Genomic DNA, 18,096 nt, shown 5'->3' with positions numbered 1-18,096 from the left:
AAACATTTTTGCCATACAGATCTCACAGTTTATTCTCGTTAAAAGATGACAAACTTTTATAAGAATACTCAAGACACTAATTACTCTGAAAGGAAAACCTATGCATACAAAAATAACAGATATTTTAAGGTACAGTGCAATGAAAACAGCGTAATTTGAGATGTATTAGGTATAATATGAAAGTGTAAACATACGCCGGGTTCTCCCTGTATACTTCATTCCCGATTGAGAACTTTTACCTAGCATAGAGCTCTCATTATTTGTATGTATTTGTATATCTCTCCACTCGCAAGGACCGCCCCTATTTAAATAAAATTCCATTAAAGGGACACTGAACCCAAAAATTTTCTTTTGTGATTCAGATAGAGCATGCAATTTTAAGCAACTTTCTAATTTACTCCTATTAGCAATTTTTCTTCGTTCTCTTGCTATCTTTATTTGAAAAAAGAAGGCATCTAAGCTTTTTTTTTTAGTTCGATCTCTGGACAGCACTTTTTTTAATGGTGGATGAATTTATCCACCAATCAACAAGGACAACCCAGGTTGTTCACCAAGAATGGGCAGGCATCTAAACTTACATTCTTGCATTTAAAATAAAGATACCAAGAGAATAAAGAAAATTTGATAATAGGAGTAAATTAGAAAGTTGCTTAAAATGTCATGCTCTATCTGAATCACAAAAGAAAAAATTTGGGTTCAGTGTCCCTTTAAGGCTGTCCCTGTGAGTTCTGGCTTTGAAAACCACGTCTAGGCTGGCAAATTTTTAGAAGGGCTTTTTTTGTGGGGGTACTCACTGGTACTGAGTGCCCCCCCACCTCTGCCAACTTATAACAGGTAACATTTGTAATCATCGTGTATATACGCTAGTTTTCACAAGAAGGGCTACAAAATACATAAGACATTGTAAATAATGTTGTCCCTTTGCTTTTCTCAAAGTTACTAAGCAGAATATATCAATAATTAATGAGTGCCGGCACCTTTTCTTTTACAAAAAAAAAAAACACTGTATGTATGTATGTATGTATATATATATATATATATATATATATATATATATATATATATATATATATATATATACAGTATATATACATATGGATCAAAAGAGATATGTGTAAGCACTGTAATACCCAACACTGAATTTTAACAACTCTTATGAGTAAAACAATAGTTTTTATAAGTAAAAGGACAAAAGCGGATTAGAGAACGGGACCAATCTGACTGCAAACCACTTGAAAGCTGCTATCTATAGAATAGACTGAACCTTTAAGGTCACTAGGATAAAGGAAGTCTATGTAAAAAAGTCATGTATAAAGTGGAGTATTTAAGCAGCACTCTCAAGTAGAAGATGTAATCGCCATAAGCCAAAGATAGATAGAAAGCAGATTTAAAAAACTCACTTGGTGGAATCTCATGAATATGAGGTATATAATATGCTCTTTTGGTATATATATCCCCACTCACTGTGTTAAAGATGAAGTACCTAGTCTCCAATTAAGAACTAACGCCTAGATTTAGAGTTTGGCGTTAGCCGTCAAAACCAGCGTTAGAGGTTTTTGTAGGTAAGGGTCTAACGCTCACTTTGCAGCCGCGACTTTTCCATACCGCAGATCCACCTACGCCAATTGCGTATCCTATCTTTTCAATGGGATCTTTCTAACGCCGGTATTTAGAGTCGTGGCTGAAGTGAGCGTTAGAAATCTAACGACAAAACTCCAGCCGCAGAAAAAAAGTCAGGAGTTAAGAGCTTTCTGGGCTAACGCCGGTTCATAAAGTTCTTAACTACTGTGCTCTAAAGTACACTAACACCAATAAACTACCTATGTACCCCTAAATCGAGGCCCCCCCCACATCGCCGCCACTCTATTATAATTTTTTAACCCCTAATCTGCCGACCGCACACCGCCGCAACCTACGTTATCCCTATGAACTACTAATATGCTGCCCCTAACACCGCCGACCCCTATATTATATTTATTAACCCCTAATCTGCCGCCCCCAACGTCGCCTCCACCTACCTACAATTATTAACCCCTAATCTGCCGACCGGACCTCACCGCTACTATAATAAATGTATTAACCCCTAATCCGCCTCACTCCCGCCTCAATAACCCTATAATAAATAGTATTAACTCCTAATCTGCCCTCCCTAACATCGCCGACACCTAACTTCAAGTATTAACCCCTAATCTGCCGACCGGACCTCACCGCTACATTTATTAACCCCTAAAGCTAAGTCTAACCTTAACACTAACACCCCCCTAAGTTAAATATAATTTAAATCTAACTAAATAAATTAACTCTTATTGAATAAATTAATCCTATTTAAAGCTAAATACTTACCTGTAAAATAAATCCTAATATAGCTACAATATAAATTATAATTATATTGTAGCTATTTTAGGATTAATATTTATTTTACAGGCAACTTTGTATTTATTTTAACCAGGTACAATAGCTATTAAATAGTTATTTACTATTTAATAGCTACCTAGTTAAAATAATTACAAAATTACCTGTAAAATAAATCCTAACCTAAGTTACAATTAAACCTAACACTACACTATCAATAAATTAAATAAAATACCTACAATTATCTACAATTAAACCTAACACTACACTATCAATAAATTAATTAAATACAATACCTACAAATAAATACAATTAAATAAACTAACTAAAGTACAAAAAATAAAAAAGAACCAAGTTACAAAAAATAAAAAAATATTTACAAACATTAGAAAAATATTACAACAATTTTAAACTAATTACACCTACTCTAAGCCCCCTAATAAAATAACAGAGCCCCCAAAAATAAAAAAATGCCCTACCCTATTCTAAATTAAAAAAGTTCAAAGCTCTTTTACCTTACCAGCCCTTAAAAGGGCCTTTTGCAGGGCATGCCCCAAAGAAAACTGCTCTTTTGCCTGTAAAAGAAAAATACAACATTAAAACCCACCACCCACATACCCCTAAGCTAACCCAAACCCCCCTTAAAAAAACCTAACACTACCCCCCTGAAGATCATCCTACCTTGAGTCGTCTTCACTCAGCCGAGGCACCGATGGAACTGAAGAGGAGATCCGGAGCGGCAGAAGTGATCCTCCAAGCGGCGCTGAAGAAGTCTTCCATCCGATGAAGTGATCCTCCAAGCGGCGCTGAAGAAGTCTTCCATCCGGGCGATGTCATCTTCCAAGCGGGGTCTTCAATCTTCTTTCTTCCGGATCCATGAACATCCATCTTCACCGATGACTTCCCGACGAATGACGGTTCCTTTAAGGGACGTCATACAAGATAGGCGTACCTCGATCCAATCAGCCAATCAGATTGAGCTTGCATTCTATTGGCTGTTCCGATCAGCCAATAGAATGCGAGCTCAATCTGATTGGCTGATCCAATCAGCCAATCGGATTGAACTTGAATCTGATTGGCTGATTCCATCAGCCAATCAGAATTTTCCTACCTTAATTCCGATTGGCTGATAGAATCCTATCAGCCAATTGGAATTCGAGGGACGCCATCTTGGATGACGTCCCTTAAAGGAAACGTCATTCGTCAGGAAGTCGTCGGTGAAGATGGATGTTCCGCGTCGGCGGGATGAACATGGATCCGGAAGAAAGAAGATTGAAGACCCCGCTTGGAAGATGACATCGCCCGGATGGAAGACTTCTTCAGCACCGCTTGGAGGATCACTTCTGCCGCTCCGGATCTCCTCTTCAGTTCCATCGGTGGCTCGGCTGAGTGAAGACGACTCAAGGTAGGATGATCTTCAGGGGGGTAGTGTTAGGTTTTTTTAAGGGGGGTTTGGGTTAGATTAGGGGTATGTGGGTGGTGGGTTTTAATGTTGGGGGGGTTGTATTTTTCTTTTACAGGCAAAAGAGCAGTTTTCTTTGGGGCATGCCCCGCTAAAGGCCCTTTTAAGGGCTGGTAAGGTAAAAGAGCTTTGAACTTTTTAAATTTAGAATAGGGTAGGGCATTTTTTTTTGGGGGGGGGCTTTGTTATTTTATTAGAGGGCTTAGAGTAGGTGTAATTAGTTTAAAATTGTTGTAATATTTTTCTGTTTGTAATTTTTTTTTTATTTTTTGTAACTTAGTTCTTTTTTATTTTTTGTACTTTAGTTAGTTTATTTAATTGTATTTATTTATAGGTATTGTATTGAATTAATTTATTGATAGTGTAGTGTTAGGTTTAATTGTAGATAATTGTAGGTATTTTATTTAATTAATTTATTGATAGTGTAGTGTTAGGTTTAATTGTAACTTAGGTTAGGTTTTAACTAGGTAGCTATTAAATAGTAAATAACTATTTAATAGCTATTGTACCTGGTTAAAATAAATACAAAGTTGCCTGTAAAATAAATATTAATCCTAAAATAGCTACAATATAATTATTATTTATATTGTAGCTATATTGGTGTTTATTTTACAGGTAAGTATTTAGCTTTAAATAGGATTAATTTATTTAATAAGAGTTAATTTATTTAGTTAGATTTAAATGATATTTAATTTAGGGGGGTGTTAGTGTTAGTGTTAGGGTTAGACTTAGCTTTAGGGGTTAATAAATGTATTAGAGTAGCGGTGAGGTCCGGTCGGCAGATTAGGGGTTAATACTTGAAGTTAGGTGTCGGCGATGTTAGGGAGGGCAGATTAGGGGTTAATACTATTTATTATAGGGTTATTGAGGCGGGAGTGAGGCGGATTAGTGGTTAATAACTTTATTATAGTAGCGGTGAGGTCCGGTCGGCAGATTAGGGGTTAATAATTGTAGGTAGGTGGAGGCGACGTTGGGGGCGGCAGATTAGGGGTTAATAAATATAATATAGGGGTCGTGGTGTTAGGGGCAGCAGATTAGGGGTTCATAGGAATAACGTAGGTTGCGGCGGTGTACGGAGCGGCAGATTAGGGGTTAAAAAAAATATGCAGGGGTCAGCGATAGCGGGGGCGGCAGATTAGGGGTTAATAAGTGTAAGGCTAGTGGTGTTTAGACTCGGGGTACATGTTAGGGTGTTAGGTGCAGACATAGGAAGTGTTTCCCCATAGGAAACAATGGGGCTGCGTTAAGAGCTGAACGCTGCTTTTTTTGCAGGTGTTTGTTTTTTTTTCAGCTCAAAATGCCCCATTGTTTTCTATGGGGGAATCGTGCACGAGCACGTTTTTGAAGCTGGCCGTGTCCGTAAGCACCGCTGGTATTGAGAGTTGCAGTAGCGGTAAATATGCTATACGCTCCCTTTTTGGAGCCTAACGCAGCCATTCTGTGAACTCTAAATACCAGCGGTATTTAAAAGGTGCGGGAGAAAAAAAGCCAACGTTAGATACGCGGGTCGTTACCGACAAAACTCTAAATCTAGCCATAAGGAAACTATTTTTATAATCATTTGTATAGTTAAAAAACAATTTCATATATAGTTAAAAAACAAATATGGTTTAAAAATCACTAAAGTTCTCAGTTTGACAGAATTATTGAAACTCCAGAGTGAATCAGCTCCAAAAAAGAAATAACACAGCAGTAGTAGGTCTGATAATAGCCAGTTCAGCCTCCACAACATTCATATGTTCATATGATAGACTGATCGAAGTAGGCAAAACACTGTTGTTTAACTATACTATGTAGATGTGTATACTTATCCGTATTGAAGAGTCCGGTATATTTTAGTCTCTCATAGAGAAAGATTCAGGCAGTTCCGTTTCAGGAAAAAACAAACAGCTCCGGAGTGGGTCTCTGTGCTCCTGGGCCGTAAAACCAGATGTGACGTCACTTGCGTAGCTCTGCCCTTACGCGTTTTGTGAAGCTCTCTTCACTTTGTCAGAGGGCAATCTAGGGCCATCCTCCTCCATGGAACATTTATACACCTGGGAAAGGGGTGGGACTGGCTTCATGGACATTTACCTTCATGTTAATATGTGTATTTCTAGTATTTTGTACTACATAGAAACGGATCAGACATAAATAAATACAATTAAAAAGTCAGACATAAATAAATACAATTAAAAAATCTGTTATGTATGTCATATGTATTCTCCAACTAGAAACCTTTCTTTGGGAGTCGATATAATAGTAACCAGATGACAAGCGATTAAAATGCACCCTAAATGCTAGGTACAAGCTGATACTTAAAAAGGGGTAAATATATATATATATTTATATATATATATATGTATGTATGTATGTATGTATAGCTGGAATATATATATATATATATATATATATATATATATACATATATATGGAAAGAGTTGTAGTGACACAGTTAGTGTGCAAAATTATTTCTACAAATGTATACTACAATTAATCTAAAAATCAATTCTAAAATTTCATATGCATATTGGGAGGGATAAGTTCTATATATTAAAAAAACAGGAAATTTAGATAACAAATACATAAATATGCTCTTGAATATCTATCTAAACTGTTAGGTATGGCTAAAAAATATATTTTTATAATTAAATAAATAAATAGAATCAATAAAATCACTGCTGTTGTTTGGTAGAAATTATTTAAATGAACACTATTTAAAGGAACACTGCAAGACAATATTTAAATGAACGCTGCCAAATCAATTTTCAGTGTTAAGACCTCTTGGTTTTAGGGTCTTTAGCTTATGGATCCAAAATGTTTCCCTGCGTCTAAGTTCGCTTTAACCGCTCTCAGGTCCTCTAGATACTGATATTTGTTCCACTGCTTTTATTTAAAATTCATCAGAATTCTTATTATGAACTTCCAAGAAATGTTTTGAGACACCATACTGCAATTCCCCATCTTTAATACTCTTTATATTTTTTAGACACCTTGTCTTTAGAAGCCTGTTCATGCGACCCACATAGAACAAATTACACGTGCATTGGAGGATATATACAACGTGATCAGATTTGCAATTTAAAAGTGTCTTTATGGGTAACTGTTTCCCTTCTACTTCTGCAATAATTTTATTGTTTTCTCTGTTACTGTCGGTGTGTTCACAACACACACAGTTCTTTCTCCCACATCTAAAAAGCTTTTCATTGGGAAAGATCTATTCGTTCGTTTCTTCCTTAATTTTGTTGGGCAAGGATATTTTTTATATTCATGTTCTTTTCAAAAGTAATCATAGGTCTATTGCTAAGTTCTTTCCCCAACAGGGGATCTCTTTGTAATACCCCTCAATGTTTCTCTATTATTTTGCTTATTTTACTTGATTCACAGTTGTATGTGGTTATGAACCTATTGTGACCCTTTCTTTTTTCTGGGTTATCTGTTCTCAATGAATTCTGCTTTTTCACTTGTATGAGATCATTTCTATTGCTCTCTTTGGCTCTCATGTAGGACTGTTCAATGATCGAACCCTTCAATTCGGATAAGTATACACATCTGTTTAGAATACTTAAACAACAGTGTTTTGCCTACTTTGATCAGTCTATCATATGAACATATGAGTGTTGTGGAGGCTGAACTGGCTATTATTAGACCTACTACTGCTGTGTCATATCTTTTTTGAAGAAGAATCACTCTGGAGTTTCAATGATTCTGTCAAACTTAGAACTTTAGTGATTTTTAAACCATATTTGTTTTTGAACTATATATGAAAAAAAAATGTTAACGATATTTTAAATTGTTTTTTACCTATAAAAATCACAATAAGTATAGTTTCCTTAGTTCTTAAAGGAAAGGTAAAGTCAATGCTAGTTCAAACGCTATTTTTTATTTTTTTAGATATATGCATTATCTTTTATTCACCTCTTCTAATCTTTCTCCGTTACGAGAGCCAACTCCGCCCCATGTTAGATTTAGTATCTCAGTGACGTGTGCAGCAGTCCCACCTGCTGTATACGTCACTGCCTCTGCGCGCTCATGATATGGCCATTAAAGAGCGCATGCGCAAATTCCGATTTGTCAATAAACAAAGTTCATTTGAAAATTGAACAATACTTACTGTATCTGCTAGAAGTAATCAATGAATCGATGTGCATGAAATTATTCAATGTTTACTTTGGGGGTAGCCCGACAATTTAGGTTAAGCGGAGTACGCATGCGCAAAAAAAAACGTGGAAGCGCATTGTGTATAAATGACATCTTGTTATTTATAACCTGCGGCTAAGGAATTTAGTTTGCTTATGCGCATATGTAACCCATAATGAGGTGGGCAAACAAGCCCGTAGACACACATGACGTGTCAGAGATAATGATTTATTGCTGCGAGGGGGACAGGCGGGGGATCGCGGCGAACATTGGGGTTAATGAAAGATTATCTTTAAATTTTACATAGAATATATTAAATGAAAATAGGATTGGAAATTGATTCAGTGACAAACTAATGGTTAGTAAACAATGTTAGAATAGTGTTTACCATTCCTTTAATTGGAGACTATGGGCTCGATGATGTAATCTTTTTCCAGCTCAAACCTACTTTTTCTCGCTGACTCTCGCAGGGCTGCCCTGGTGCAATGATCGTAAAAAAGGGGCATTCCCTGCGAGTGGCTAGATGGCTCCTATTAAAAGTAATCAAGCTCGCTGGATAGGGACACTTCGCTCCTTAGTGCAAAGTTAGCAGGGAGCAGGGGGAGCACTTTAAAATGAAAATCCTGCAGCCAATATAACTCACATTATGCTGCTTTCTGCATAGACTGCAGGGGTGTCCAAACTTTGCTCTCCAGAGGTTTTGGAACTACATTTCCCATGATGCTCAGCTAGATAAAATGCTGGTTGAGCATCATCGGAAATGTAGTTCCAAAACCTCTGGAGAGCAAAGTTTGGACACCCCTGGCATAGAGGATCTTACATTTGCCTATATTTTAGTATGCATTTGTTTTTCTATTGGGGTTATAAGTGTTCGTATTGTTTTGAGAAAAGCTTGCCAACTTTTAGTTGGCGAGAAAAAACTGTGAGATCTGCAGTGCGAAAATCTTTATAGAATTACGCTGGGATTAGAGAGACATTTTCATATATGTCCATGGAACGCCCATGTTCAGCCCATTTTACGGAAAAAAAATTTTTTATGTAAGAACTTACCTAATAAATTAATTTCTTTCATATTGGCAAGAGTCCATGAGCTAGTGACGTATGGGATTTACAATCCTACCAGGAGGGGCAAAGTTTCCCAAACCTCAAAATGCCTATAAATGCACCCCTCACCACACCCACAATTCAGTTTAATGAATAGCCAAGTAGTGGGGTTATAGAAAAAGGAATAAAAAAGCATACAAAAAAGAGGAACTGGAAATATAATTGTGCTTTTATACAAAAAAATCATAACCACCAGAAAAAGTGTGGGACTCATGGACTCTAATCAATATGAAAGAAATGAATTTATCAGGTAAGTTCTTACATAAATTATGTTTTCTTTCATGTAATTGGCAAGAGTCCATGAGCTAGTGATGTATGGGATAGAAATACCCAAGATGTGGAAGTCCACAGAAGAGTCACTTGAAAGGGAGGGATAAAATAAAAACAGCAATTTTCTGCTGAAAAAATGAAATCCACAAAAAAATAAGTTTTTCTCATAAATTTAAAGAAAAAAACTTAAAACATAAGCAGAAGAATCAAACTGAAACAGCTGCCTGAAGAACTTTTCTACCAAAAACTGCTTCAGAAGAAGCAAATACATCAAAATGGTAAAATTTAGTAAATGTATGCAAAGAAGACCAAGTTGCTGCTTTGCAAATCTGATCAACTGAAGCTTCATTCTTTAATGCCCAAGAAGTGGAGACTGATCTAGTAGAATGAGCTGTGAACCTCTGAGGCGGGGACTGTCCCGCCTCCAAATAAGTTTTATGAATCAAAAGCTTTAACCAAGATGCCAAAGAAATGGCAGAAGCTTTCTGACCTTTTCTAGAACCAGAGAATACAACAAATAGACTAGAAGTCTTCCTGAAATTGTTAGTAGCTTCAACATAATATTTCAAAGCTCTTAAAACATCCAAAGAATGTAAAGATCTTTCAAGAGTATTCTTGGGATTAGGACACAAGGAAGGAACAACAATTTCCCCACTAATGCTGTTAGAATTCACAACCTTAGGTAGAAATGTAAACGAAGTCCGCAAAACAGCCTTATGCTGATGAAAAATCAGAAAAGGAGACTAACAAGAGAGAGCAGACAATTCAGAAACTCTTCTAAATGAAGAGACAGCCAAAAGAAACAACACTTTCCAAGAAAGTAGTTTAATAGCCAAAGAGGGCATAGGCTCAAAAGGAGGAGCCTGCAAAGTCTCCAAAACCAAATTAAGACCACAAGGAGGAGAGATTGATTTAATAACAGGCTTGATACGAACCAGAGCCTGAACAAAACAGTGAATATCAAGAAGCTTAGCAATCTTTCTATGAAATAAAACAGAAAGAGCAGAGATTTGTCCCTTCAAAGTACTTGCAGACAAACCTTTATCCAAACCATCCTGAAGAAACTGTAAAATTATAGGAATTCTAAAAGAATGCCAGGAGAATTTATGAGAAGAACACCATGAAATATAGGTCTTCCAAACTCGATAATAAATGTTCCTTGAAACAGACTTACGAGCCTGTAGCATAGTATTAATCACTGAGTCAGAGAAACCTCTATGACTAAGCACTGAGCGTTCAATTTCCATACCTTCAAATTTAACAATTTGAGATCATGATGGAAAAATGGCCCTTGAGACAGAAGGTCTGGTCTTAAAGGAAGTAGCCAAGGCTGGCAACTGGACATCCGGACAAGATCCGCATAACAAAACCTGTGAGGCCACGCTGGTGCTATCAGAAACACATACGATTGTTCCATAATGATCTTGGAGATCACTCTTGGAAGAAGAACTAGAGGCAGAAAGCTATAAGCAGGTTGGTAAAACCAAGGAACTGCTAAAGCATCCACCATCTCCACCTGAGGATACCTGGACATGGATAGGTACAAGTTTCTTGTTTAGATGAGAAGCCATCAGATCTATTTCTGGAAGAACCCACATCTGTACAATCTGACAAAATACATCTGGATGGAGAGACCACTCCCCCGTATGTAAGGTCTGATGGCTGAGATAATCCGCAGAAATTAGACAAGAGCTGGATTCTGCCCAAGAAAGTATCCGAGATACTTCTTTCATAGCTAGGGGACTGCGATCCCCACCCTGATGATTGACATATGCCACAGTTGTGATATTGTCCATCTGAAAACAAATGAATGGTTCTCTCTTTAACAGAGGCCAAACCTGAAGAGCCCTGAAAATAGCATAGTTCTAAAATATTGATTGGTAACCTCGCCTCTTGAGGTTTCCAAACCCCTTGTGCTGTCAGAGATCTCCAGACAGCTCCCCAACCTGAAAGACTTGCATCTGTTGTGATCACAGTCCAGGTAGGATGAACAAAAGAAGCCCCTTGAACTATACGATGACGGTCTAACCACCAAGTCAGAGAGAGTTGAATGTTGGGATTTAAGTATATCAATTGTGATATCCGAGTATAATCCCTGTACCATTGATTCAGCATACAAAGCTGTAGAGGACTCATATGAAAACGAGCAAAGGGGATCGCGTCCGATGCTGCAGTCTTGAGACCTAAAACTTCCATGCACATAGCCACTGAAAGGAATGATTGAGACTGAAGGTTTTGACAAGCTGAAACCGATTTCATTCGTCTCTTGCCTGTTAAAGACAGAGTCATGGACACTGAATCTATCTGGAAACCTAAAAAGGTGACCCTTGTATGAGGAATCAAGAAACTCTTTGGTAAATTGATCCTCCAACCATGTCTTTGAAGAAACAACACTAGTTGATTTGTGTGAGATTCGGCTAAATGTAAAGACTGAGCTAGTACCAAGATCTCGTCCAAATAAGGAAACACTGCAATACCCTGCTCTCTGATTACAGATAGAAGGGCACAGAGAAACTTCGAAAAGATCATTGGAGCTGTTGCTAGGCCAAATGGAAGAGTAACAAATTGGTAATGCTTGTCTAGAAAAGAGAATCTCAGAAACCGATAATGGTCTGAATGAATCAGAATGTGAAGATATGCATCCTGTAAGTCTATCATGGACATATAATAACCTTGCTGAACAAAAGGCAAAATAGTCCTCATAGTCACCATCTTGAAAGTTGGGACTCTTACAAAAAGATTAAAAATCTTCAGATCCAGAACTGGCCTGAATGAATTTTCTTTTTTTGGGACAATGAATAGATTTGAATAAAACCCCAGACCCTGTTCCTGAAACGGAACTGGAATTATTACCCCTAAAAAGCTATAGATCTGAAACACACTTCAGAAAAGCCTGAGCCTTCACCAGATTTGCTGGAACTTGAGAGAGAGAGAATCTTCTCACAGGAGGTCTTACTCTGAATCCTAATCAATACCCTTGAGAGACAATACTCTGAATCCACTGATTTTGAACAGAATCTGCCCAAATGTCTTGGAATAAATTCAATCTGCCCCCCCACCAGCTAAACTGCATCAAGGGCCGCACCTTCATGCAGACTTGGGTGCTGGCTTTGGTTTCTTAAAAGGCTTGGATTTATTCCAACTTGAAGAAGGTTTCCAATTGTAACCAGAGTCTTTAGGGGAAGGATTGGTTTTCTGTTCCTTATTCTGTCGAAAAGAACGAAAATGATAAGAAGCTTAAGATTTACCCTTAGATCTTTTATCCTGAGGCAAAAAAACTCCTTTCCCCCTCAGTGATAGTTTAAATAATTGAATCCAACTGAGAACCAAATAAATTGTTACCTTGTAGAGAAAGAGATAGTAATCTAGACTTAGATACCATGTCAGCATTCCAAGATTTGAGCCATAAAACTCTTCTAGCTAAAGACATAGATTTAACATCAATTTTGATGACATAAAAAATGGCATCACAGATAAAATGATTAGCGTGTTGAAGCAAACGAACAATGCTATACAAATCAGGATCTGTTTCCTGTTGCGCTAAGCTATTCAACCAAAAGGTTGATGCAGCCACAACATCAGCCATTAGAGGATATTTCAGTATGTTGTCGGTCATTAGAAATGTAATCAATTTTAGGAGAAGTTTTAAAAGACCTTTTACGTTTATTAGAAGGCGGAATAGCAGATAAAGCCTTTTGTATCGCATCAGCAATATAATTTTTCCTATCAACAGGGATATCATGTACATTAGCTGTTGAAGGAACAACAGAAACTGTACTAGTACTGATGGAAACGTTTTCTGTGTGCAAAAGCTTATCATGACAGCTGTTACATACTACAGCTGGAGATATAATCTTAGCTAACTTACAACAGATACACTTAGCTTTGGTAGAACTGTGATCAGGCAGCAGGGTTCCAACAGTTGCTTCTGAGACAGGATCAGATTGAGACATCTTGCAAAATGTAAAAGAAAAAAACATTAAAGCAAAATTTACAATTTCCTTATATGGCAGTTTCAGGAATTGGAAAAAATGCAAACAGCATAGCCCTCTGAGCATATAGAAGGCAAGAGGCATATAGGAAGTGGGGTGAGAAATAAACTAAATTTTTTTGGCGCCATGTATGATGAACGCAAAAGGAAGTTGAATTTTTTTTTGCCACCAACAACATTCGGAAATGACGCAACCCGCGTCATAAAAGATGCAACCTCGTGCAAGGAAACCTGACGTCAACTAAGATGCCGGAAATGACGAACTTGCGTCATCAAAGATGTACCTTTGCACCAAAAAATTCTCGTGCCAAGAATGACGCAATAAATAACAGCATTTTGCGACCTCGCAAGCCTAACATAGCCCACAAAATTTAAAGAAAAACAGTCAATTTGAAAAAAAGGACTATACCCCAGGTAAGAAAAATAACTTCCTAAAACATGCTTCCCAAACTGAAACTGACAGTCTGCAAAAGGAGATATACATAGACCTGACTCATGGCAAATATAAGCAAAAATACATATATTAAAACTTTAAATTAATGCATAAAGCGCCAAACCATAGCTGAGAGTGTCTTAAATAATGAAAACATACTTACTGAAAGATACCCATCCACATATAGCAGATAGTCAAACCAGTATTGAAAAAGTATCAGCACAGGTATTGGTATATAAGAGTATATTGTCGATCTGAAAAGGGAGGTAGAAGATGAATCCCTACGACTGATAACAGAGAACGTTTGAAAAGATTTCCCGCAAGGAAAACCATAAAATCAATAGGTAATACTCCCTTCACATCCCTCTGACATTCACTGTACTGAGAGGAATTGGGCTTCAAAATGCTGAGAAGCGCTTATCATTGAAGAAAAATCAAGCACAAACTTATTTCACCACCTCAATAGGGAAGCAAAGTTTGTAAAACTGAATTGTGAGTGTGGTGACTGGTGAGGGGTGTATTTATAGGCATTTTGAGGCTTGGGAAACTCTGCCCCTCCTGGTAGGATTGTATATCCCATACGTCATTAGCTCATGGACTCTTGCCAATTACATGAAAGAAAACAACAATTGCACTTTGTATTTATAAGTTCAAATTTCTGTGTGATTTTTGCACATCCAGTGTACTACAATTCTGATTTACGCTGTGCATATTTAATTTGATTTATTCCTGTGTAAATCACATACAAATTTTACTTTTTTGTTAGCATACGATTTTTGGTGAATAATTTTGTTACGATTTTTGATGCACCTTAACAATACAATTTTTCCCTGCTTATTTTTGTGTGAATGGTTCAACTATTTGTTTTGTATCATGTTTAAAATACAAATTTTGTTGTGCACATTTCATATGAAAATGCAGTATACGCCCATTAGCGAGACACCCTGTTTTCAGGGTAAAAAGTGGCTTTAGATCATTCCACCAGGGAAATAGAAGGACTGGCGAGCATTCATTAATAATCTCGCCAGCCCAGAGAGCTTTCAATCATCTAGCCCTAAGTACTTCATCAGTGGGGATATATATCCCAACAGAGCATATTATATACCTCATATTGATGAGTTTTCAGCAGGTGAGCACTAATAATCTCACATTTATTTAACTCAGTGGTTTTCATACTACTGTTCTGTCTCCCTGTTTTTTTTAAATCTGCTTTCTATCTACCTCTGGCTTATGGTGGATACATCTTCTACTTGAGAGCGTTGCCTAAATACTCCACTATATATATATATATATATATATATATATATATATATATATATATATACAAAACACGGAAGGGAACTGCACTCTCATACCGGACAGGGTACACATCCCATGACCCTGCAACATGCTCAGCCCTGGGTGCCACTGGCACTCACAGGATGCTGTGCTGTCCCCAGAGCCACAGGCAGTTAGCCCCTGACAGGTCTGGGTGCAAGAACCATAGGGAAAATTACAAAACAAATTAATACAACACACAGAGAAAACCCAGCACTCACTCTCTCTCACTCTGTGTGTTGTATTAATGTGTTTTGTAATTTTCCCTATGGTTCTTGCATATATCTAGGGTGATTACATATGCCTGTGCACCTTTCCCTTGTTTCCAGTTTGTTTGGATTTGAAAGCTTGCATTGTGTGGCTGTTTTAGGGTCCCAGGTATTGGAAAGGACCTTGACGTGGTACCTGAGCTTGTCCCATTTGGCCAGATGCAGTAACTAACCTTTCCATTTTTGCTTTTAAATCTGAGCTGAGAGCTTGTGAGTGCTGGGTTTTCTCTGTGTGATATATATATATATATATATATATATATATGGTCACAGAGTGTCTGGGAAGGTAGTGGAGGAAAGGTATTTAGAACCCAGAATCCTTCATAGTCTTTAGCCACTCACCTCTTCCTAATTAATTCATTAGCAGCAGCTAAATTCTCAGGCTGCTGATTCCTATTTGGAAAGAGAATGTTTGTTTCACCTGCAGGACAGCAAAGAGCTGTGAAAACGTATCTGAGAAAACAGTTAGTCAGAAAGGTTGGTGAAAACTGTTATGATGTTTATTAGGTTATTCTAACTGGGTTAGTTAGAATTGCTAAATTTTAGTTAGCCCTCCAAAAGAGCTAGGCTTTTGCTTGTAGTTGTTTTTAAATCACCTGTGAATGTGATTTAAAGTCAAGCGTGGTGTGTGTTTATTTCTGCAATAAAAAATGATCTTTTGATTTTTCTGCAATATCAAGTCTGCAAATATTTATACCCTAGGGCAGTGCTTTCCAAAACTATTTACATTTTTTTTGGTTTCCGACTTTCCGCCTGCCTGCTACGCATATCACGTGGTTGACACGTGATTGATACCTAGTGGGTCACAGATTATCTTAACGTATTGGCGCTGCTTAGCGGGAACTGAAACTATTCCTATTGGCGGCTTTAGTGGGACATTGGCTCCTGACTGCACATGTAGTCTCCTCAATCGACCCGTGACTGCATGTGTAGTTAGTGAGTGGGACAGCAGTGTGGTTACAGCGCGGGCAGTAGTCAGCCGGAATCAAAGAGCTCTGAGGACAGCAGCTTAAAATGCTTAGCTGAAGTCAGAAGTCAAAGTGTTTTTTGCTTTTTTTTGCAGGTATCTCCCAGTAGTGCATTGCTGCTCCTGCTCTTGATATATGGATAGGAAGTTGAAACTTAAAAATGCTTGATGATGAAATGCGAGTGTCTTTATCTAATTTTCCGCTAAATGTTTAGAAACTGCGTTAATCGCATCAACCTCATACGTCCCGTTAAAATAGTAAGTAGCTATTGGTGTTATTAAACTTTTTTTTTAATTCTTGCACATACATACTATAACTTGTAAATACAATTCGTTATTATATAATTTATGTATGTGTCCGTATCTCTTAAAACAAGTTAATTTAACCTCCTGTTTGCTAATACAACTGAATTACTGTGTCATGAAAAGATGTAGGTCTAAAAAGTGTGTCACCAACATGTAAAGTTTGGAAAGCTCTGTCCTAGAGGACCATGTTGTTTGCCTATGTGATTGTGTATCACAATATATATATATATATATATATATATATATATATATATATATATATATATAGGTACGTGGAGAAGGAGGGCACTCACAGGATTTGAATTCTTGCAATGTTTAATACAAAAAAGTAAACAGATAATTGTTATTGACGTTTCGGCTCTATCCTTGAGCCTTCTTCAAGACAAATCATATATCTAGACAAACAGAAAATGTCTAGATAGAGTGCTGGGCTACCGGCTATTTGATATTATATATTAAAATTTCCCAAGCACCTCCTGAATTGGATGACAGCAATCACGTATTATTCATGTACAGTAACCATCTCCCACTGAGATTGTTTTTAATCAACGCACTGAGATGTACACTATAAACTAGGATGGTTGGCCCTGTCCTTTGGGACACATAGGGGACTGGCCTGAACTTTGCAGATATGGATGAAAGTATATTGAGGTCTGGTTCACAGGGACCGGCCATAGATAATACAGCAGAGGATGTCACGTTTGCTTTTACCGATGAGGATGGTATTAGGATTCTAAAACAAAGTGAATGTGAGACTGTTTATTACAAACTCCTGAATTTAAAGAGGAAGGAGTGAATTATAAACTCCACGCCAACTACTTGACAGATTATTTCAAAAGGAGACTGATACCACGAGGGTTCAGGGTTCGAAACGCACCCACAATTGGAAGGAACAGTAATGAATTCTGCCACAAGTGGTGCTTCATAGCGAATAAATGATCACTGGATTGGATTCTTCTTGTCATTGAAGAGGTAACTAGACTAAAGAAACAAGTAATGGAGGAGATGGTGACCATGGAGAATGAAAAACTACATGTATTGAGAAGTCATAGCAGTGAAGATTGGCTTAACAAATTGCACTCATAGGTTGATAAATACAAGAAGGACCTTATAAATTTTAAAAACAAGAAGGTCAATGCTGTAGAAATTGACTACAGGGAATGAAACGTATATCAGTGGCTTTCAGGAAAAAACAACGCATTCAGACGTAGAAGAGTTGACCGTGGGACGACCCCTTTTGCCAACACGGTTGACTCCAGTGGGGGAGACTCTAGTGCATCGGATGATTTGACAAGTGGTTCCAAAAGATCACAGCAGCCTGATAAGGTGTTAACAAGATCACAAAGAAAGCCACCCATACCTTCAAAAAACGACAACCCCCCAACTAAAAAAGACACAGGACAACCATCAGGAGAACTGGCTGGTGGAAGAAAACCAGCAAAAAACTAACAACGGGGGTAAATGTGGTCATCAATTTGAGCACTAGGTCCTTGGACCAGGAAATTA

This window comes from Bombina bombina, chromosome 3, assembly GCF_027579735.1.
Source record: "Bombina bombina isolate aBomBom1 chromosome 3, aBomBom1.pri, whole genome shotgun sequence".
NCBI classification, from domain to species: Eukaryota; Metazoa; Chordata; class Amphibia; order Anura; family Bombinatoridae; genus Bombina; species Bombina bombina.
Note: the sequence above shows the minus strand (reverse complement) of the source record.